General features: G+C 40.7%; 2 long non-coding RNA genes across 2 annotated transcripts; both read right to left on the bottom strand.

Annotated features, from left to right (window-relative positions):
- Positions 1 to 8,012: 8,012 nt before the first annotated feature.
- Positions 8,013 to 9,986, bottom strand: LOC308119622. Its single transcript, XR_013935968.1, has 2 exons — positions 9,559 to 9,986; positions 8,013 to 8,511 (listed from the first exon to the last, which is right to left on the bottom strand). It is a non-coding gene; the product is annotated as an uncharacterized lncRNA (long non-coding RNA).
- Positions 9,987 to 15,722: 5,736 nt separating this feature from the next.
- LOC308119620 lies at positions 15,723 to 17,894 on the bottom strand. The gene is made up of 2 exons (XR_013935966.1): positions 17,265 to 17,894; positions 15,723 to 16,221 (listed from the first exon to the last, which is right to left on the bottom strand). It is a non-coding gene; the product is annotated as an uncharacterized lncRNA (long non-coding RNA).
- Between the last annotated feature and the right edge of the window lie 7,206 nt (positions 17,895 to 25,100).

Raw genomic sequence — 25,100 nt, 5'->3', positions numbered from 1 at the left:
GACCCCCCACCTTCAATCAGGATAAAGAATTTTCAGACCCAAGAAAAGAAAAGGTGGAATGGGCCTTCCCTGCTTACAGGACGACGACCATGCAGCTCAACTGAGACCTGGAGTCTGTCTCTGTTCACCAACATACAGCATCACGGAAGGAATTAGAAGCGACATTGATGAATGAAGTTCCAATAACAAGCTCTACTGAGCCACAGAAAACTACAAGGAGAACCGGAGAGTCCAGAAGACTCCCTATCAGGGAGGCTTCTCAGGTCCTGGCAGGAAATAGGGAAGGTCTGTAGATTAAGACAAGCAGAAAATATCATGAGGTGGTTTACTTATGATGGAGACTTTACACCAAATAGAATGGACGGTAGATTTAAGACATAGATCTAAAAAGGTTTAACTACCTGGAAAGACAACCTGAACTAAACCAGCTGGACTTTTTACAACCATGCTTCATTTTGACATTGAGTGACAATGGCTGGAGATGTTGGTTGTTAAAAATAAATAAAAAGAGAACTTAAAAAAAAACACAATCTGCCACCATACAAAGTTTTAGTTAAAATTATTTAACATTGTTTAACTGCAACATGTATGAAAGAGTCTGTAAAAACACATTCGAATTCAAATTGTCCAATGAGATTCAATTAGAAATATTTTCACTATCATACTTTTATTCATAAAGTGTTTTTTAATCAAAGGACTTTAAATAAAACAGGATTTTTAACCTCTGTTCATACATTGAGATGTGAATGATAAAAAGTCAAATCAAATATCAATCCTATTGATTGTTGTTGTTCAAAGCTCTCCACCAAGAATCACATCCAGTCAAGATTGAAATACATCCTGCAGGTCAGAGTCCAGTCTGACAGGAAGTCCTCCTCCTCTTTCCTTTGGGAAGTCAAAGTCCCTCCTGCAGACTGCAGCTGAAGAAGCTTCCACTTCCACTAGTTTGTTCTAAGATTGAATGAAACTGCTTTGAAATGTTTCACATGGTTCTCAGAACACCGTAACCAAGGCAACAGTTAGACTTCACTGGTGAACCGTGTAACAGACGGGTTTCATTGCAAAAGAGAAAAAGAGGAAACTTTGTACTTCAGTCTTCAAACTTTAAATAATGAACAGAAGCATCAAACATTCATTCATCACGTTTCTTCAAAAGCCAAATCATTTCATTTCACCATAAATTACTTGTCGAGAGATTAAAATATCAAGATTCCAAAGACTCAGAAATATTTTCTAAATTACAACTTTAAAATTACTCATGAAAAACCTCATGATATTGTCATGAAAGTTATAATCCAGAGTGAAAATGAGAGATGAAAGTGATCCAGGTCCCTGTTGGAGTCAGTCAGAACATTTCCATAGAGCCACTTTGCATCAGCAGCACCATGCTCCAGTGCTCTGGGAGAGTTTATAGTCCTGACAGTTGAAGACTGGATGACTGACAGCCGTCCTTCATGACAACAGAAGACAGAGAAATCCTCCTCATCAGAAACATGAGTGTGATCTGCGTCCTCATCTGGACTCTCCTCTGCTGCTGCTTCACAGGTAAAGTCCAGAGAATCAAACTCCTCTCCTCTGTCAACATCCGTCCCTCTGAAATGAAGCCCACAAAACCATGAGGCTGCTTGATGTTTCTGTCTGTGTTTCCTCAGAGTCCAGAGGCCAGGTCACAGTGACTCAGCCTGCAGCAATCAGCTCTGCTCTGGGAGCCTCCGTCACCATCGCATGTAGGACCAGTCAGAACTCAAGCTATTTACACTGGTACCAACAGAGAGATGGACAACCTCCCAAATTGCTCATTTACTACACCAACTCTCGAGCATCAGGGACTCCAGCTCGTTTTACAGGCAGTGGATCAAACTCTGACTTCACTCTGACCATCAGTGGAGTTCAAGCTGAAGATGCTGCAGTTTATTACTGTCAGAGTTATCATTCCATCAACAGTCAGTGGGTGTTCACACAGTGAAAAACCGTCGTACAAAAACCTCCCTCAGTCAGACTGAACAGAAACTGACTGCTGCACACTGATACACTTCACTGAACACACACACACACACACACACACACACACACACACACACACACACACACACACACACACACACACACACACACACACACACACACACACACACACACACACACACACACACACACGCACACACCCGCACACGCACGCACGCACACACACACTATTATTACATAACCTGAACAGGTGAATATATTTACACCACAGGTCATAATATTCACATAAAGGATAATAATATATAAAACGTTTCATGAACTGACTGAAGGAGAAAGAGGTGAATTCATTCATGATTTTTTAAGACTTGAACTAAAAAGGAACAAACAGATTTGGTTTTAGTCTTGTTGGGCTCAGCGTTTGATCAGAATACATATAAACACTTTATCAAACGGAGATAAATTGTCATTTACTCGTTGATAATTACTGATCACTAGCGGTAGACCACCAAAGTAATGGATTACTGGAGTAATAGATTACTAAGGCAATGTACCAAGTGTAAGTTGTGCAGGGCTTCAAGTGTTAATTGAAGTAATGGTCAGTTGTCGACCGACAGCTGTGAGCTATAAAGGGTCACCTGACGGGAGGAACCTCCACAGGCGTCAGATCACTAAAGCGGTCCACAAGTGATACGACTGGTCAGTAGGAGTGACCGATCACTCCTATTGACAAGTGATACGACTGGTCAGTAGGAGTGACCGGTCACTCCTATTGACAAGTGATACGACTGGTCAGTAGGAGTGACTGGTCAATCCTATTAACAAGTGATACGACTGGTCAGTAGGAGTGACTGGTCACTCCTATTAACAAGTGATACGACTGGTCAATAGGAGTGACTGGTCACTCCTTGGTTGACAACCGCGGGTCACTGGTGTGAACTACTGAAGCATCTGTGACCCACAGGAGGCGACTCGCTGAAGCAACCCGGGTATAACTCAAACTGCTCGGCCGCACAAATGGCTACTGACCAATCAACGATCAACGGTACTTGATTACGAGTGATGACGAAATTACGGGAAGTAATTTATGATTCAAGTAATCACTGAAACAAATCTGGGATTTATAGAATATATAATAATTGAAGGGAGGTTAAATTACTTCAGTGGAATGAATCACCAACAGTGATCTTCAAGTGATTTAGAATAGATTGTCAATTAAACAAATTTGGTTATTTATTTATCAACAATCAGAGAAGTAATCAGGAAGAATTTGGAATTAATAAAGTAAAGTTGTGATTTATTAATTAATACAATGAATTACTTGAATGTGTTAAACCATTGAAAATGAATTAAAGGCCGTTAGGATTATTAATTGAATGAACTTGTGATTTATTAATTAATAATACTGGATAATTAGATGCTAGGATGCAAGAACCACTGAAAAATGATTAAAAGCAATCTTGATTATTAATTGAATAAATTGGTTAATTTATTAATTAACAATACTAATTATCAATCTGCAGTGACCTGAAGTCACTGACAAATAGCTTTAGAGGCAATTCAAGTTGTGATTGAATGAACTGAGTGATAAATCAATCAATAACAGTGGGAGTAATTAGACCCCAAAAATGCAATAAAACACAGAAAATGATTTAAAAGCAATGCGGGTTATTCAAGCAATAAACCTGCTTTCATTTGCCAACAACCCTGAAGTGTATTAAATTACTCAAAGCGTTAAAATCATCGAAATTGATTTAAACCGTTCAAACTATTAATTCATTAATATTATGGTGACTTAATCCCAGAATCGGGGCACCAGCTGAAGTTAGGATCTTAAACTAAACATCAGTCTTAAAAAGAAAAGTTAATTTAAATGAGTTATAATTCCTGGTTGAAATGATGAACAGGGAAGGAAGGCTGGGAATCTGATCACTGACTGTTACAACCAGCAATAGTCACAGAAAACCACCAAGAATCCTTCAATTCAACTAATAAGTGTTTATTAACAAACATCTATTCCTAAATCATCAATCTATGAATCACATCTAATCAATAAACATCAAGTGAGATCTCATAAAGACACAATACAAACAAAGCCAGAAAAGCGTGTGTGTGTGTGTGTGTGTGTGTGTGTGTGTGTGTGTGTGTGTGTGTGTGTGTGTGTGTGTGTGTGTGTGTGTGTGTGTGTGTGTGTGTGTGTGTGAGTGAGAGAGAGAAGGGAACGAGTGTGCGTGTGTGCGTGGAGCGAATGTGTGTATGACTGTGGAGAATGAGTGTAATGACCGCAAATGTCCACCAGAGGGAAGTAGACGTCAGCGGTCCCGTGTAATTACCCACGTGGCCACTGGGGGCGTGCGACGGCGTGCAGAGTGAGTGACTGGAAGCGGCAACAGAAGCACGTTTCACCCTCGTCCAACCAAGTAAGGCTTAGAGTCTAGGCAGGAACTAGAATAACGTGATTTTATTAATCCTGTGTGTTTTTTTGTTGTGCTTGAAACTCCGGGACACCGATCCCTTGTTTCCAAGCAGTTTGTGTCTCCAGAATGATGATGAATTAAGTCCAGTGTTGTGACCTTTGGCCTTGAACTGTCAAAATGAGTCAGGAGTCTTCATATCTCTCTGAAATCTAATAAGTGCCCTGGGAGTGATGGCTTTCCTAATGAGTGGTACAAAATCCAGAAGAACGATCTCGCTCCAGTCCTGCTTGAGTCCTTTAACTGGACACTCAGCAAAGCTGTGATACCACCATCATGGAGAGAAGCAGTGATATCAGTCCTCCCTAAAGAAGGCAAAAACAAAGAACACTGTGAATCATTTAGTCCAATCTCTATACTAAAACCACAAACTATTTATATCCAGAATTTCCAAAAGAATGGAACACTTTCTCCCTGAGTTAATCAATGAAGACCAGACTGGATTCAAACAGGGTCGGCGAACGCATGATAACATCAGGCGAACCCTACACATCATAGAACAGGCTAATAAACAACATTAAAGTGTCGCCCTGGTCAGTCTCGATGCTGAAAAGGCATTTGACAGGGTCAGCTGGTCTTTTCTGTACAGGGTATTAGAGCGGTTTGGCTTTAATAATCAATTCGTCAAATGTATTCAGTCCTTATATAGTTTCCCATCTGCCAGAATTAAGATTAACGGTCATCTGACAGACAGATTTAGATTGTCTGGAGGCACTCGTTAAGGTTGCTGTCTTAGCCTCTCACTCTTTGCTTTATTCATAGAACCTCTGGCTCAGGCTATTAGACAAAACAAAGAGCTGCCAGGAATTAATATAGCAAAAGAAAATCAGATGATATTATAGCCTACCTCCAGGACCCAGACTCAACTATTCCTAAATCAATGAGAACTTTGGCAGACTACAGTCAGATGTCAGGTCACAACCTGAATATTACAAAAACACAGGTTCTCCCCATCAATTATTCACTGGGCAGGACAATTAGGCAGAAATACAAATTGAACTGGGAAACTAAATCAATAAAATACCTTGAATAATTATTACTAAAGATATGAACAAATTATATGAAATTAATTATAATGAAATAAATAGTAGGATCCAGAAGGCTATAACAAAGTGGTCAGTATTAATCATAGATTTCAGCTCCAGAATTGAAATAGTTAAGATGAATATGTTGCCAAGGCTGTTGTATCTTTCTTATCATTACCGGGTTAGATCCCGGATTCTCAGTTTACAGCATGGGACAAGATGATATCCAGGTTTATCTGGGCAGAAGCACGGCCAAGGATAAAAGTTAAGACACTCCAAATTGACCAGAACCACGGTGGTGTGGCACTGCCTGATCTCAGAGAATATTACTATGCCTCCCAAATGACATACATCGTATGTTGGTGTTCTCCTGAATATCAGGCCAGATGGACACACATTGAATTGAATATGGACCGTTTCCCTCCCCAGACTAAGCTTAGTGGGACAGACTTTACAGTTCAGGGAGGGACACATAGCAAAGTTGAGGACACCTTAAAAATCTGGAATGAGATTGTTAAAAAATATAGGTTGGAAGGAGGCAGCAAACTTTTGACGTGACCCACTCAAACACCCAGGTTTAAACCCCGACAGTCAGATGGTACATGAGCAAGATGTAGAGATTAAGGAATGATGGCTATTTGTACACCTTCTAAACATTTGACCTGCTTAAGAGAGAATTTGATTTGGAGAATGGGGACCTATTTCGTGATCTACAATTAAGACATTTTTATGATAAAGAAATTAAAATCAGCAATACATCAGCAGTGTTGGAGACAATGTGGAATCATTAATGCCAATCATTCTCATATATTCTGGTCATGCACAAAGCTCGAGTTCGAGGAAGTATTCGGATAAACGATCCCCAAGGACCCCAAGATGGTGCTTCTGGGCTTGATACCTGGTAACAGTATTCAAACAAAAGACATACAGGATATCTCTTCACAATTATGACACTTGCCTCCAAAAAGGCAATTACCAGGAACTGGTTGAAAAGTGCTCCCCCGAATCCAGATGGATGGCAGACCATTGTACAAGAGATCCATTCCATGGAACCTGAATAGTTAAATTCTAAACAACAGAATTAAAGAAAAGACATGAGGGTGGAAAACATTGTGCTGGAGTCACTTGGCGTGGGCCGATCCAGCAGGCCCCAGCACAGCCTGTGAGAGCGTCTAAAAGACAGCAGGTCCAAGCAGCAATCTCCTGAGCTGGACCAAGACACCGTCCGGCCGGGGAAATGAAGCAGGAGCACAAAAAAAGAAAAACACAAAACAGAAGAAGACAAATGTTCTTCTCTCCTGCTGGTTCCTGTCAGGACTCTTGCTGTGGCATTATGAATCAGTCGAAGACGTTCAGCAGTTATTCAGACACCCTGATATTAGGGAGTTACAATAATCTACTCTGGAGGGAACAAATGTGTGGATTAGTTTCTCAGCTTCATTCTGAGTCAACATGTTCCTGATATTAGAAATATTAAGCAGGTGACAAAAGGCAGTCCTGCAGATTTGTTTAATGTGGAGCTGAAGGATCAGCCCTGGTCTAAAGTAACTCCAGGTTCCTCACAGTGGTACTGGAGGTCAAAGTAATACCATCCAGTGTTACTATATGTTCAGATCATTTCTCTCTCAGATAATTTGGGACAACTATAATAACTTGTGTTTAATCTGAGTTCAGAAGCAGAAAATGATCATTCATCCAGACTCTTGTGTCTTTAAGAGAAGCTTCTAGTTTGACAAGTTGATCAGTATCATCTGGTTTCATAGATAAATCGATTGGTGGATCATCTGCATAGCAATGGAAGTTAATGGAGAGTTTTCTGATCATCCCTGCTCCCTCCTGCTCATCCTCTACATCCTCCTTCTTGGCAATAACATCAGTAAACATGATCTTCATTTCCACTGCTACGCCGACAACATACAGATCTACATTTCAACCAAATCTATCACCCCAACAACCTGCTCCACCTTCACCAACTGCCTCAGTGAAATAAAAACATGGATAAAACATGAAACATGAACTAAACTACGACAAATTGTACATGATAATCATGAGACCCAAATCCCTCACAAAACACATTGACAACTTCACCCTGACCACTGGAAACTCCACCCTGTCTCCGTCACCTCACACCTGTAATCTGGCAGTTATTCTCCACACCAACCTCACCTTTGAACAACACATCAACCAGATCACTCGGACCGCCTTCTTTCACCTCAAAAACACGGCTCACCTTCACAACTCACTCTCCTCCTCTGCTGCTGAAAGCCTCATCCACTCATTCATCACATCCTGAATCCACGACTGCAACAACATTCTCCTCGGCTCATCTTCAAAAGTCCTCAATAAACTTTGGTGTATCTAGAACTCTGCTGCTCGTCTGCTCACCCACTGCAACTCCTGCTCCTGACTGTTTGTTTTGAGTCTGTTTCATACGAAAGTAATTCAGCAACAAGAGGTGGAATCCTGAGAGTATCTATCAAGTCAAACTTCTGCTCCAAAGAAGGTGTTATGATGATTTTATTGCTGTAAAAAAGTCATGAAAGACCAAAGATTGAGGTGAAAACTGTCTTTATTTTGTCAAAGCTTGAAGAAAATGATGATGAAAGAAGATGAATATTGATGAAGTCAGTTTGGTTTGATGATAGAAGAAAGTGAAAGAGGGTGAATGACAGAGGTGAGATCAGTGTGAGAGTAAAAGCAGTGTGAGAGTCCCAGTGAGTCCGGTCAGGACTGGGAACACTGGTCTCTCCTCAGTGTCTCTCTGAGGGGAGTCTGGGAGCCCCGGGTGGCCTCACAGGTCACAGAGCCCACCTTCCTCCACTGGTCTGCAGGGAGCCTCAGGGTGCTGCTCCAGCTGTAGAGGCCGTCCTGCAGCACCCCGGGGCTCCTGCTCTCCTCCCAGCTGCTGCTGCTGCTGCTGTCCTCCACCTTCCAGCTCAGACTCCAGTCTGAGGGGAAGCCCTCGTTGGCCAGGCACATGAGCGTGGCCTTCCCCTGCTGCAGCTCCTCTCTGGAGGGGGGCAGCACCGTCAGGGTGGGGCGGGTATCACCTAGGAGACACCAATCAAATTAGAGGACAGGGAGCACCCAGCTGTCAATCAAGCAGCACACACCTGGACAGCTTTAGTGGGACAGAGCTGATTCTGTCCTGGAAGAAGTTGCTGTCAGAGGCTTTTTCTGCTCCAGCAGTCACTCACTCACACATTGTTTCACTTCCCTTTAAGAAGCCTCTCATGCACATCAGCACAGAGAGAATCATCCAACACTTTGACCTGAAACACCTCAAACTACACAGGAAGGAACACAAGCTGATGTCTCAACGTTTACTCTTCATTTGCATCAACGTTATCAGAAAGTTTACACTTTAGAACTTATGACTGGAAACTTTAACATGAACTTCAAATCTAAATTAATATTTTCAATTATTTAGAGCAAAATGTGAGAAAAGACTGTGAAAATTATATCAAGAGGTTTTCATAATTTTACATTTATCGTCAGTATTTCTATTTTACTGTAAGATAACAATATTAATGATGCATTTTAAAGTAAGAAGAGAAACAGAATTGGGAAACATTATATAGAACCAAGAATAAATCCAGCTGTGACGAAGAGACACTCAATAAAACAAGAAGGATAAAACCTGCACACATTCCAACACAAACACATTTCAAACAGTGGACATGTCAACTAAAACTCAGCCCAAAGACAGACCAGTGCACCAGAAATGTCACTAAATACACAGGTCAGTGTAAAAACAGCTTCAACATGAGACTGGTAGAGTTAAAACAGTGTGTTCCACAGCCATCAGGCTCTAACTGAGCACTTTTAAAGACTGACAATATCTTTTGTTTTGTCATTTAATCCGAATGAGATTTTAATCCGGTGTAGATTTAAAACTAAGAACTTTTCTCTGTGATAAAATTAAAGTGAAACAGAGCTGAGCTAAACTACATGAAATCAATGGAGATTAAAACTTGATCACTACAATAATTATTAAGAAATAAAAACATCTTTCTAATCTCAAATCCTTGAAAACAAGGTTTAATGTATGAATTTGAATTATTTAGTTGAAAGTATTAAAAGGAGAATAAACTTACCTCCAACATCCAGTCTGGTTCCTCCACCGAACGTGTACCACAGTGATACAAACTCATTGAGCCGCTGTACAAAAACCTCTGACTGTAGAGAGACGCCGCTCTCTGATTGTGAAACAAACAAACTCACCAAAACAACTTTTACCACCTGATCCTAACGGAACACAAGAGAACAATTCTTTCATCTGCAATGTCTACTTGAAATACATATATTTATAGAGATTGTTTTAACATTATTTTCTATTATTTCTATTATGTCTATTGGAATTTATTCCTGAAGGGATTTAACAGCAAAATTAGAAAATTTAAAAAAACATAAAAACTACAGATGTATTTTTAAATATTCAGTTTAATTCCTTAATATTGTCATTAAAGTTATAATCCAGAGTGAAAATGAGAGATGAAAGTGATCCAGGTCCCTGCTGGAGTCAGTCAGAACATTTCCATAGAGCCACTTTGCATCAGCAGCACCATGCTCCAGTGCTCTGGGAGAGTTTATAGTCCTGACAGTGGAAGACTGGATGACTGACAGCCGTCCTTCATGACAACAGAAGACAGAGAAATCCTCCTCATCAGAAACATGAGTGTGATCTGCGTCCTCATCTGGACTCTCCTCTGCTGCTGCTTCACAGGTAAAGTCCAGAGAATCAAACTCCTCTCCTCTGTCAACATCCGTCCCTCTGAAATGAAGCCCACAAAACCATGAGGCTGCTTGATGTTTCTGTCTGTGTTTCCTCAGAGTCCAGAGGCCAGGTCACAGTGACTCAGCCTGGAGCAGTCAGCTCTGCTCCGGGAGCCTCCGTCACCATCACATGTAGGACCAGTCAGAACCCAAGCAATTTAGCCTGGTACCAACAGAGAGATGGACAACCTCCTAAATGGCTCATTTACAATATTAACTCTCGAGCATCAGGGACTCCAGCTCGTTTTACAGGCAGTGGATCAAACTCTGACTTCACTCTGACCATCAGTGGAGTTCAAGCTGAAGATGCTGCAGTTTATTACTGTCAGAGTTATCATTCCATCAACAGTCAGTTGGTGTTCACACAGTGAAAAACCGTCGTACAAAAACCTCCTTCAGTCAGACTGAACAGAAACTGACTGCTGCACACTGATACACTTCACTGAATACACACACACACACACACACACACACACACACACACACACACACACACACACACACACACACACACACACACACACACACACACACACACACACACACACACACACACACACACACACACACACACACACTTTAGAAATCTCTAACATAAACTGAACTTATGAATTTATTTATTGAGATCAGATGTTTCTTCACCAGAGGCGGTGGTGTTTCAACATGTAAATACTTGGTGGTGAGATTTTATTTCAGGTCTACTGAGCGCAGAGTTCAACACCACTTAATACCAAACTAAAGTTTGTGCAGAAGTTTTGTGCTCCAACATCTTTATGACAACCATATACTGTAGGATCCCATCTTGTGAAAAGGTTTAACACGGGGAATAGCCTCTGATTAGATAATTTAATAAACTAAACTGTGTCTCGGTGGGGAGTTGAACACGGGCCTACTGATTGCAAGGAAAGAATTCCTCCACTAGACGACCAGCATGTTGATTTACAAGTGAGATTCTTACACAGATTTTATTATGACCTTACACTCACTTTACCTCCAGTTTCTCCTCTAAAGTCAGAGTTTTAAATTTATACACCAGTAAATAACCAACCTCATTAATTTGGATTCTTAACTGTTAGCTCTAGCGGTGCATAAGCTGGCGTCACAACTCACTCTGGTTCTGTCAAGCAGTGCCTACATTGACGCCAGCCAATCAGCTCTGAGCTTCTAAATCATCCTGTAGCAGGGCTTCGGGCTGCAAGCCCCACTCTACATAAAAATCACGTGATCTGAATGAATGTACCACAGTCTGAGCATGAACACTTACATATGACTGCATGAAATACAAACTGCATTGAGAGAGAGGAGCTCGTCCAACTCATGCAACCATCAGTGTGGATCAGGAGAAAACTCAGCCTGAAGCAGCAAGAGGAGACCAAGAACCAGGAAGTTCAATCCTCACACACAAATATGCAACTCAGGAGGAAGCTATATTCACAGAAAATAAAATACTATAGATGATCTTAAAGGATTAATAATGTACTTTGCCTGCAGTTATTTTTCACTGGTTCATCATGTGGTGCTCAGCTCCACCTGCCCCTAATGACCAACTGCTCCTGAAAAGAGGTCATAATACTAATTTCCTGGGGAATTGCACCCCAGGAACTCCTATCTAAGGTCTTTTACTACATAAGGTCAAACAGGTTCAAAGATACCACGAGCCAAGACCATTTACAAATCAATTAAAAAATATTTTTAATTAGATTAATAGATAAAAAGAAATATAACTGAATAAGGTCACACACCAGTCAAACATGTTCACACTAAAATGAGCAACTAGACAAGAAAGAGGGTGAGGTCAGGGCCGGAGCTCAGCATGCGGCAGGGCAACCAAATGAGACGGGAATCCTCAACTGAATCACCTGTGACACTGCAAATACTCACAGAATCAAAGTAAGAGGGAGACGACTGTGAAGACTGCACCACCACTACGGAAGAAACTGCTGCAGTCAACCTACACTACCTGGAGACTAAGAAAACACAGGTTAATAAAACCTGCCCACAAGCTCAGACAACTAGAAGTGGACAAAGTGAATAAATCAAATACAATCACATCATTAAGAGAAACCAAAAGAAAGGAAACAAATACAGAGAACTAAAACAATTTATGCAATGAAGGAAATGCACTGAAAGGAACCTCAATAGTTAAATTCTAAACAACAGAATTAAAGGAAAGAAATGAGGGTGGAAAACATTGTGCTGGAGTCACTTGGCGTGGGGCGATCCAGCAGGCCCCAGCACAGCCTGTGAGAGCGTCTAAAAGACAGTGGCTTATCATGAATCCTTGATTAAAGGCAAACTGCCCCCAACCCTGTCTGAAGCAAACATTTCTCTTCTTCTAAAAAAAGACAAGGATCCCCTTGAATGCCATAATTACAGACCCATCTCACTTTTGAATGTTGAATAAAAGATTCTTGCTGAGGTCTTGGCCACACGCCAACAATAGGCTCTGCCTCCCCAGATTTCCACCAATCAGACTGAGTTCATGGCAGGAAGAAGTTCCTCATTAAACACCAGACGACTCCTCAACATTATCGGCTCCACCAACCCTGTAATACCTGAGGCTGTACTCTCGTTAGACGCAGAGAAATCGTTTGACAGGGTTTAGTGGGAATACCTGTACTACGTCTTGTCAAAATTTGGTTTCAGCCCCGACTGTATTGTCTGGATTAGGCTGTTTTATAAGTCCCTAACTGTCCACATCCTCACAAACTATGTGAGATCTCCCTCCTTCCCCCTTCTCCAGAGCACAAGACAGGGATGCCCCCTCTCCCTCCCCCTATTTGCTCTCGCTGTCGAACCGTTGGCCATCTGGCTCCAGGGGTAAGAGAAATTTTTTTGGCATCACCAGAAATACCATCACTGAAAAGCTCTCACTATATGTGGACGATCTGTTATTATATATATCAAACTATGGCTCATAAGTCCCAGTTATCATAGATATTTTAACTCAATTCGAAAAATACACTGGTTATAAATAAAATTTCTGTAAAAGTGAAGTCCTCCCTGTCAACCACCTGTCTAGGATGATGCCGTCCTTCTCTTTTCCATTTAGAACAGTCCTGGAAGGGTTTAAATACCTCGGCATATTTATCACGACTTCTATTGAGGACCTTTTTAAAAGAAATGTTCCTCCTCTCGTTGCGAGTAAGCTGGATATGCAGTGTTGCTACAGATACCTTGAAGAAATAATCCAATTACTGATGACTAATTACTCTTTTAAAAACTAACTTAGTTACTTTACTGATTACTTGTTTTTAAAAGTAACTCAGTTAGATTGCAAGTAACTTTTTAGTTACTTTCAGCAGCTGCCAACAACATGCCCCTCTCAATCTCAACATAAAAATGACAACTGATTTTACCAGAAACCGAGTTCTGATCACTGCCTGGCCTTCTGCTGATACATTTTTAACCTTTGACCTTCATTCTTTGTTGTATTTATATCTGACTCATGGTTTTATTATCAGATTTTATGTATTACTGGTATTTATTAGTACATAGTCTATTCTATTGTTGCACTATTTATCTTTTTTAAATAGAGCAATAGTATTTATTTGTTTGCACAACCTGCTCTATGCAATATTTTAATCCCCCCCCCCCCCGCCTGCCACCCCCCCAAACAAATAGTCTTTCGTTGATTGATTGATTGATTGATTGATTGATTGATTGATTGATTGAAAAAAGGGGCTGATTGTAATGTTAAGGTTTATTGATCATGTTAGTTTGTTCCCATTCTTTTGTGTTACCTGAACGCACCGTTAGAGCGAGTTGACCTGTGATTGGCCGAGAGTGGAGAAATGGGCGGGTCAGGTGAGCGTGCACACTGCATGCATGCTCTGCGTGTGTCAGTTTGGAGGAGAATGGAGGAGTGGCCGGTTCTGTGTGATGTCGAAACAAGGAACCCAAAAGTAGAGACGGATAATCGGAGGAAAAGGGAACAGTTTATTTCTCCGTAAAACACAAAGCGAGCTGGAGTGCGGCTGAAAAAACTAAAAACTGAAGCGCATGCAGCAAGCGTCGGAGACGAAACGGCAGGCGACACCGGGACCACTCAGAAGAGTGGGGAGAAGGGGAGAGAGGGAGGAGAGATGCACCAAACAGGAAACACAGAACATCACAACTTACATTGCTCTTGCAAATATACTCAATAGTCTATTTTTGGAGCAACTAAGATGTCTGAAGCTAAAAGCACTATTGGCAGGAGTTTTTTTTAGCTAGAAAGGATTGTAAAACTCACTTATTGAATCAAAATTCTTCTCAGAATGACTTAAGAACTTATTGAAACTTTATTCAGTCATCACAACAAAAAAACTGTCCATCCCTCTGGACGCTTGACCTCAGAGCCTCACCACCTCTGCTCTGAGCTTCTTCTCCTGTCTCTTCTCTCACATGTTCTGTCTTTTCTCTGCTGTGCAGACCTCCACCTCTCCTATCCTCGGACCATTATGAAAAAATTTAATGTTCTGGATACCATCAAAGAAGTCATCATCATCCATGTCTTCACCTTCCTCATCCCCTGTGTCAGACCGGCTGCTGGACTTCTGGAGTGACACCTCCTGACTCACCCTCTTATAAGCATGAAGTGTCAGTGGGGAGTCATTCTTTACTCCCAGAAATCTTCCTGCTGCTTCAGCCACAAACTTAATAACATCTGACCTTGATTTCTGCTGAACCGTATGGCTGTTAACGCCAGCGTTTCCACTGAGTTATTTTTATATGTGATAAAATTATTCTCAATTCTTTGATTTTCCATGTACGGACGATGATTCTAGACACTTTAAAGATGCATTAACATTTTGTAATATACGTCTTTAAAGTCAAAATCCTGATTTTATTTATTTTACTTTAATATAATATTCTCAGAATAAAGTCAAAATTCTGACTTTTTAAGTCTCCAAGGAGAAACTCGTCACTTTGATAACTTTTCATCTGGTGAATACAACTATGTACATGAGTCAATGTTTTATCAGCATTATCAATTGTCATTGTCATTGTTAACGCTCTCATTGCTGCACTGTTTAGCGCTCTCGCTTGACAGAAGATTGTGGGTTCAGAAATTTTGGGAATAACAGCCGCTTTTTTTTATGCAGCTGAAACAGAAGGAGACTTGAACTTTGATTTTTTTCATCCATAAAGGTATTTATTCTGGTGGTACGAGTATCTATCTGTGATGCAAAGGCTTTTTATACTGCATTTCTGCATGATGACCTGGTTTTTGTAGCCATAAAAAGGTTAGTGAGGGGTGGATTGACTCAGACCAGCACTAGTGAAGGCCAAGGTGTGAAATGCAAGGCTGCCACTGTTAAAATCTAATCCAACCATTTATAGGACATGCAAATACGTTTCAACTTCCAGGTTTTATTGAAAGATATAAATAAGGATGTGAGGATATAAACACTCTCATATTCTATTTTTCCATTCATTCATCTTCTAAACCGCTTTGCCATGATTATTTTATTGCTGTAAAAAAGTCATGAAAGACCAAAGATTGAGGTGAAAACTGTCTTTATTTTGTCAAAGCTTGAAGAAAATGATGATGAAAGAAGATGAATATTGATGAAGTCAGTTTGGTTTGATGATAGAAGAAAGTGAAAGAGGGTGAATGACAGAGGTGAGATCAGTGTGAGAGTAAAAGCAGTGTGAGAGTCCCAGTGAGTCCGGTCAGGACTGGGAACACTGGTCTCTCCTCAGTGTCTCTCTGAGGGGAGTCTGGGAGCCCCGGGTGGCCTCACAGGTCACAGAGCCCACCTTCCTCCACTGGTCTGCAGGGAGCCTCAGGGTGCTGCTCCAGCTGTAGAGGCCGTCCTGCAGCACCCCGGGGCTCCTGCTCTCCTCCCAGCTGCTGCTGCTGCTGCTGTCCTCCACCTTCCAGCTCAGACTCCAGTCTGAGGGGAAGCCCTCGTTGGCCAGGCACATGAGCGTGGCCTTCCCCTGCTGCAGCTCCTCTCTGGAGGGGGGCAGCACCGTCAGGGTGGGGCGGGTATCACCTAGGAGACACCAATCAAATTAGAGGACAGGGAGCACCCAGCTGTCAATCAAGCAGCACACACCTGGACAGCTTTAGTGGGACAGAGCTGATTCTGTCCTGGAAGAAGTTGCTGTCAGAGGCTTTTTCTGCTCCAGCAGTCACTCACTCACACATTGTTTCACTTCCCTTTAAGAAGCCTCTCATGCACATCAGCACAGAGAGAATCATCCAACACTTTGACCTGAAACACCTCAAACTACACAGGAAGGAACACAAGCTGATGTCTCAACGTTTACTCTTCATTTGCATCAACGTTATCAGAAAGTTTACACTTTAGAACTTATGACTGGAAACTTTAACATGAACTTCAAATCTAAATTAATATTTTCAATTATTAGGAGCAAAATGTGAAATAAACAGTAAATAAAGATGTTTTCTTTGGAGGATTTGATTATTTTACATTTATCATCAGTATTTCTATTTTACTGTAAAATAACATGAATTGTAAAGAATCAGCAGAAACAGAATTGGGAAACATTATATAGAACCAAGAATAAATCCAGCTGTGATGAAGAGACACTCAATAAAACAAGAAGAATAAAACCTGCACACATTCCAACACAAACACATTTCAAACAGTGGACATGTCAACTAAAACTCAGCCCAAAGACAGACCAGTGCACCAGAAATGTCACTAAATACACAGGTCAGTGTAAAAACAGCTTCAACATGAGACTGGTAGAGTTAAAACAGTGTGTTCCACAGCCATCAGGCTCTAACTGAGAACTTTTAAAGACTGACAATATCTTTTGTTTTGTCATTTAATCCGAATGAGATTTTAATCCGGTGTAGATTTAAAACTAATAACTTTTCTCTGGGATGAAATTAAAGTGAAACAGAGCTGAGCTAAACTACATGAAATCAATGGAGATTAAAACTTGATCACTACAATAATTATTAAGGAATAAAAAACATCTTTCTAATCTGAAATCATTCAAAACAAGGTTTAATGTATGAATTTGAATTATTTGGTTGAAAGTATTAAAAGGAGAATAAACTTACTTCCAACATCCAGTCTGGTTCCTCCACCGAACGTGTACCACAGTGATACAAACTCATTGAGCCGCTGTACAAAAACCTCTGACTGTAGAGAGACGCCGCTCTCTGATTGTGAAACAAACAAACTCACCAAAACAACTTTTACCACCTGATCCTAACGGAACACAAGAGAACAATTCTTTCATCTGCAATGTCTACTTGAAATACATATATTTATAGAGATTGTTTTAAAGATCATTTTCTATTATTTCTATTATGTCTATTGGAATTTATTCCTAAATGGATTTGACAGCAAAATTAGAAAATGTAAAAAAATATAAAAACTAGAGACGTATCTTTAATTATTCAGTTTAATTCCTTAATTTTGTCATGAAAGTTATAATCCAGAGTGAAAATGAGAGATGAAAGTGATCCAGGTCCCTGTTGGAGTCAGTCAGAACATTTCCATAGAGCCACTTTGCATCAGCAGCACCATGCTCCAGTGCTCTGGGAGAGTTTATAGTCCTGACAGTGGAAGACTGGATGACTGACAGCCGTCCTTCATGACAACAGAAGACAGAGAAATCCTCCTCATCAGAAACATGAGTGTGATCTGCGTCCTCATCTGGACTCTCCTCTGCTGCTGCTTCACAGGTAAAGTCCAGAGAATCAAACTCCTCTCCTCTGTCAACATCCGTCCCTCTGAAATGAAGCCCACAAAACCATGAGGCTGCTTGATGTTTCTGTCTGTGTTTCCTCAGAGTCCAGAGGCCAGGTCACAGTGACTCAGCCTGGAGCAGTCAGCTCTGCTCTGGGAGCCTCCGTCACCATCACATGTAGGACCAGTCAGAACCCAAGCTATTTAGCCTGGTACCAACAGAGAGATGGACAACCTCCTAAAATGCTCATTTACTCCACCAACTATCGAGCATCAGGGACTCCAGCTCGTTTTACAGGCAGTGGATCAAACTCTGACTTCACTCTGACCATCAGTGGAGTTCAAGCTGAAGATGCTGCAGTTTATTACTGTCAGAGTTATCATTCCATCAACAGTCAGTGGGTGATCACACAGTGAAAAACCGTCGTACAAAAACCTCCCTCAGTCAGACTGAACAGAAACTGACTGCTGCACACTGATACACTTCACTGAACACACACACACACACACACACACACACACACACACACACACACACACACACACACACACACACACACACACACACACACACACACACACACACACACACACACACTATTCTTACATAACCTGAACAGGTGAATATATTTACACCACAGGTCATAATATTCACATAAAGGATAATAATATATAAAACGTTTCATGAACTGACTGAAGGAGAAAGAGGTGAATTCATTCATGATTTTTTAAGACTTGAACTAAAAAGGAACAAACAGATTTGGTTTTAGTCTTGTTGGGCTCAGCGTTTGATCAGAATACATATAAACACTTTATCAAACGGAGATAAATTGTCATTTACTCGTTGATAATTACTGATCACTAGCGGTAGACCACCAAAGTAATGGATTACTGGAGTAATAGATTACTAAGGCAATGTACCAAGTGTAAGTTGTGCAGGGCTTCAAGTGTTAATTGAAGTAATGGTCAGTTGTCGACCGACAGCTGTGAGCTATAAAGGGTCACCTGACGGGAGGAACCTCCACAGGCGTCAGATCACTAAAGCGGTCCACAAGTGATACGACTGGTCAGTAGGAGTGACTGTTCACTCCTATTGACAAGTGATACGACTGGTCAGTAGGAGTGACTGGTCACTCCTATTATCAAGTGATACGACTGGTCAATAGGAGTGACTGGTCACTCCTTGGTTGACAACCGCGGGTCACTGGTGTGAACTACTGAAGCATCTGTGACCCACAGGAGGCGACTCGCTGAAGCAACCCGGGTATAACTCAAACTGCTCGGCCGCACAAATGGCTACTGACCAATCAACGATCAACGGTACTTGATTACGAGTGATGACGAAATTACGGGAAGTAATTTATGATTCAAGTAATCACTGAAACAAATCTGGGATTTATAGAATATATAATAATTGAAGGGAGGTTAAATTACTTCAGTGGAATGAATCACCAACAGTGATCTTCAAGTGATTTAGAATAGATTGTCAATTAAACAAATTTGGTTATTTATTTATCAACAATCAGAGAAGTAATCAGGAAGAATTTGGAATTAATAAAGTAAAGTTGTGATTTATTAATTAATACAATGAATTACTTGAATGTGCTAAACCATTGAAAATGAATTAAAGGCCGTTAGGATTATTAATTGAATGAACTTGTGATTTATTAATTAATAATACTGGATAATTAGATGCTAGGATGCAAGAACCACTGAAAAATGATTAAAAGCAATCTTGATTATTAATTGAATAAATTGGTTAATTTATTAATTAACAATACTAATTATCAATCTGCAGTGACCTGAAGTCACTGACAAATAGCTTTAGAGGCAATTCAAGTTGTGATTGAATGAACTGAGTGATAAATCAATCAATAACAGTGGGAGTAATTAGACCCCAAAAATGCAATAAAACACAGAAAATGATTTAAAAGCAATGCGGGTTATTCAAGCAATAAACCTGCTTTCATTTGCCAACAACCCTGAAGTGTATTAAATTACTCAAAGCGTTAAAATCATCGAAATTGATTTAAACCGTTCAAACTATTAATTCATTAATATTATGGTGACTTAATCCCAGAATCGGGGCACCAGCTGAAGTTAGGATCTTAAACTAAACATCAGTCTTAAAAAGAAAAGTTAATTTAAATGAGTTTTAATTCCTGGTTGAAATGATGAACAGGGAAGGAAGGCTGGGAATCTGATCACTGACTGTTACAACCAGCAATAGTCACAGAAAACCACCAAGAATCCTTCAATTCAACTAATAAGTGTTTATTAACAAACATCTATTCCTAAATCATCAATCTATGAATCACATCTAATCAATAAACATCAAGTGAGATCTCATAAAGACACAATACAAACAAAGCCAGAAAAGCGTGTGTGTGTGTGTGTGTGTGTGTGTGTGTGTGTGTGTGTGTGTGTGTGTGTGTGTGTGTGTGTGTGTGTGTGTGTGTGTGTGTGAGTGAGAGAGAGAAGGGAACGAGTGTGCGTGTGTGCGTGGAGCGAATGTGTGTATGACTGTGGAGAATGAGTGTAATGACCGCAAATGTCCACCAGAGGGAAGTAGACGTCAGCGGTCCCGTGTAATTACCCACGTGGCCACTGGGGGCGTGCGACGGCGTGCAGAGTGAGTGACTGGAAGCGGCAACAGAAGCACGTTTCACCCTCGTCCAACCAAGTAAGGCTTAGAGTCTAGGCAGGAACTAGAATAACGTGATTTTATTAATCCTGTGTGTTTTTTTGTTGTGCTTGAAACTCCGGGACACCGATCCCTTGTTTCCAAGCAGTTTGTGTCTCCAGAATGATGATGAATTAAGTCCAGTGTTGTGACCTTTGGCCTTGAACTGTCAAAATGAGTCAGGAGTCTTCATATCTCTCTGAAATCTAATAAGTGCCCTGGGAGTGATGGCTTTCCTAATGAGTGGTACAAAATCCAGAAGAACGATCTCGCTCCAGTCCTGCTTGAGTCCTTTAACTGGACACTCAGCAAAGCTGTGATACCAGCATCATGGAGAGAAGCAGTGATATCAGTCCTCCCTAAAGAAGGCAAAAACAAAGAACACTGTGAATCATTTAGTCCAATCTCTATACTAAAACCACAAACTATTTATATCCAGAATTTCCAAAAGAATGGAACACTTTCTCCCTGAGTTAATCAATGAAGACCAGACTGGATTCAAACAGGGTCGGCGAACGCATGATAACATCAGGCGAACCCTACACATCATAGAACAGGCTAATAAACAACATTAAAGTGTCGCCCTGGTCAGTCTCGATGCTGAAAAGGCATTTGACAGGGTCAGCTGGTCTTTTCTGTACAGGGTATTAGAGCGGTTTGGCTTTAATAATCAATTCGTCAAATGTATTCAGTCCTTATATAGTTTCCCATCTGCCAGAATTAAGATTAACGGTCATCTGACAGACAGATTTAGATTGTCTGGAGGCACTCGTTAAGGTTGCTGTCTTAGCCTCTCACTCTTTGCTTTATTCATAGAACCTCTGGCTCAGGCTATTAGACAAAACAAAGAGCTGCCAGGAATTAATATAGCAAAAGAAAATCAGATGATATTATAGCCTACCTCCAGGACCCAGACTCAACTATTCCTAAATCAATGAGAACTTTGGCAGACTACAGTCAGATGTCAGGTCACAACCTGAATATTACAAAAACACAGGTTCTCCCCATCAATTATTCACTGGGCAGGACAATTAGGCAGAAATACAAATTGAACTGGGAAACTAAATCAATAAAATACCTTGAATAATTATTACTAAAGATATGAACAAATTATATGAAATTAATTATAATGAAATAAATAGTAGGATCCAGAAGGCTATAACAAAGTGGTCAGTATTAATCATAGATTTCAGCTCCAGAATTGAAATAGTTAAGATGAATATGTTGCCAAGGCTGTTGTAGTTTTCTTATCATTACCGGGTTAGATCCCGGATTCTCAGTTTACAGCATGGGACAAGATGATATCCAGGTTTATCTGGGCAGAAGCACGGCCAAGGATAAAAGTTAAGACACTCCAAATTGACCAGAACCACGGTGGTGTGGCACTGCCTGATCTCAGAGAATATTACTATGCCTCCCAAATGACATACATCGTATGTTGGTGTTCTCCTGAATATCAGGCCAGATGGACACACATTGAATTGAATATGGACCGTTTCCCTCCCCAGACTAAGCTTAGTGGGACAGACTTTACAGTTCAGGGAGGGACACATAGCAAAGTTGAGGACACCTTAAAAATCTGGAATGAGATTGTTAAAAAATATAGGTTGGAAGGAGGCAGCAAACTTTTGACGTGACCCACTCAAACACCCAGGTTTAAACCCCGACAGTCAGATGGTACATGAGCAAGATGTAGAGATTAAGGAATGATGGCTATTTGTACACCTTCTAAACATTTGACCGGCTTAAGAGAGAATTTGATTTGGAGAATGGGGACCTATTTCGGGATCTACAATTAAGACATTTTTATGATAAAGAAATTAAAATCAGCAATACATCAGCAGTGTTGGAGACAATGTGGAATCATTAATGCCAATCATTCTCATATATTCTGGTCATGCACAAAGCTCGAGTTCGAGGAAGTATTCGGATAAACAATCCCCAAGGACCCCAAGATGGTGCTTCTGGGCTTGATACCTGGTAACAGTATTCAAACAAAAGACATACAGGATATCTCTTCACAATTATGACACTTGCCTCCAAAAAGGCAATTACCAGGAACTGGTTGAAAAGTGCTCCCCCGAATCCAGATGGATGGCAGACCATTGTACAAGAGATCCATTCCATGGAACCTGAATAGTTAAATTCTAAACAACAGAATTAAAGAAAAGACATGAGGGTGGAAAACATTGTGCTGGAGTCACTTGGCGTGGGCCGATCCAGCAGGCCCCAGCACAGCCTGTGAGAGCGTCTAAAAGACAGCAGGTCCAAGCAGCAATCTCCTGAGCTGGACCAAGACACCGTCCGGCCGGGGAAATGAAGCAGGAGCACAAAAAAAGAAAAACACAAAACAGAAGAAGACAAATGTTCTTCTCTCCTGCTGGTTCCTGTCAGGACTCTTGCTGTGGCATTATGAATCAGTCGAAGACGTTCAGCAGTTATTCAGACACCCTGATATTAGGGAGTTACAATAATCTACTCTGGAGGGAACAAATGTGTGGATTAGTTTCTCAGCTTCATTCTGAGTCAACATGTTCCTGATATTAGAAATATTAAGCAGGTGACAAAAGGCAGTCCTGCAGATTTGTTTAATGTGGAGCTGAAGGATCAGCCCTGGTCTAAAGTAACTCCAGGTTCCTCACAGTGGTACTGGAGGTCAAAGTAATACCATCCAGTGTTACTATATGTTCAGATCATTTCTCTCTCAGATAATTTGGGACAACTATAATAACTTGTGTTTAATCTGAGTTCAGAAGCAGAAAATGATCATTCATCCAGACTCTTGTGTCTTTAAGAGAAGCTTCTAGTTTGACAAGTTGATCAGTATCATCTGGTTTCATAGATAAATCGATTGGTGGATCATCTGCATAGCAATGGAAGTTAATGGAGAGTTTTCTGATCATCCCTGCTCCCTCCTGCTCATCCTCTACATCCTCCTTATTGGCAATATCATCAGTAAACATGATCTTCATTTCCACTGCTACGCCGACAACATACAGATCTACATTTCAACCAAATCTATCACCCCAACAACCTGCTCCACCTTCACCAACTGCCTCAGTGAAATAAAAACATGGATAAAACATGAAACATGAACTAAACTACGACAAATTGTACATGATAATCATGAGACCCAAATCCCTCACAAAACACATTGACAACTTCACCCTGACCACTGGAAACTCCACCCTGTCTCCGTCACCTCACACCTGTAATCTGGGAGTTATTCTCCACACCAACCTCACCTTTGAACAACACATCAACCAGATCACTCGGACCGCCTTCTTTCACCTCAAAAATACGGCCCACCTTCACAACTCACTCTCCTCCTCTGCTGCTGAAAGCCTCATCCACTCATTCATCACATCCTGAATCCACGACTGCAACAACATTCTCCTCGGCTCATCTTCAAAAGTCCTCAATAAACTTTGGTGTATCTAGAACTCTGCTGCTCGTCTGCTCACCCACTGCAACTCCTGTGAACACATCACCCCCGTCCTCCTGAACCTCCACTGGCTCCCTGTCCTCCAAAACATGTCACTAACATCTCTCTCTCTCTCTCTCTCTCTCTCTCTCTCTCTCTCTCTCTCTCTCTCTCTCTCTCTCTCTCTCTCTCTCTCTCTCTCTCTCTCTCTCTCTCTCTCTCTCTCTCTCTCTCATCATTTTCTCACCTTCTATCCACATATTTTTTTTTTCTCTCTGTAAAAGTACCTGGATATGACTGTGTTGAATTTGGTGAAATATAAATAAAGTTCAATTGAAGTAGAATATGGACCTTTCTGAATAATAACAGACGTTTTTTAATGCTTATATTCTAATCCTGCTAAATCTTCAGGCTAAATTAAAGCATCTCTAAAGGAGGAGATTTTATTTGTTTCAGGTGGAAATAAGTCGTGCAAAGATGTACAATTTAAAGATTTCTATTGAGTTTCGTTTTTTAACTCAAAAGAATTTTTAGGTTTCTTATAAATGCAAAGTACCTGAAATATCACTCTACATTTAATCTACTTTACGCCACATCTACGTCTCCTAATATCTTCTGTAGGAAACAAAGAGTTGAAATGTTTAATCAGAACAGTCTGGATGTTCACTGTAATTATTAGTATTAGTATTAGTATTTATTAACCTGATATCAGCAGGAAGAGACAGAAACTCCAACAAAGCTCATTAACTGCAGTAACAATTCATAAAATCAACCTGTATGCTGATGATGTGTTTAGTATCTTAACATATTCTCTCACTCGACTAACCAAAGTCAAATCACCATTTTGAGACTTGATCACACTTCATATAAAAAATGTAGACTGTCAAAGTAATCTGAATTTGTATTTAACCACATTTGTTCATGATGGATGAAGAGCACAGCTTCCTCTGACTGACTTTGTTTTGAGTCTGTTTCATATGAAAGTAATTCAGCAACAAGAGGTGGAATCCTGAGAGTATCTATCAAGTCAAACTTCTGCTCCAAAGAAGGTGTGAGGATGATTTTATTGCTGTAAAAAAGTCATGAAAGACCAAA

This window comes from Lipophrys pholis (assembly GCF_963383615.2).
Source record: "Lipophrys pholis genome assembly, chromosome: 14".
Lineage (NCBI taxonomy): Eukaryota > Metazoa > Chordata > Actinopteri > Blenniiformes > Blenniidae > Lipophrys > Lipophrys pholis.
This window is presented reverse-complemented; position numbering and strand designations above follow the sequence as displayed.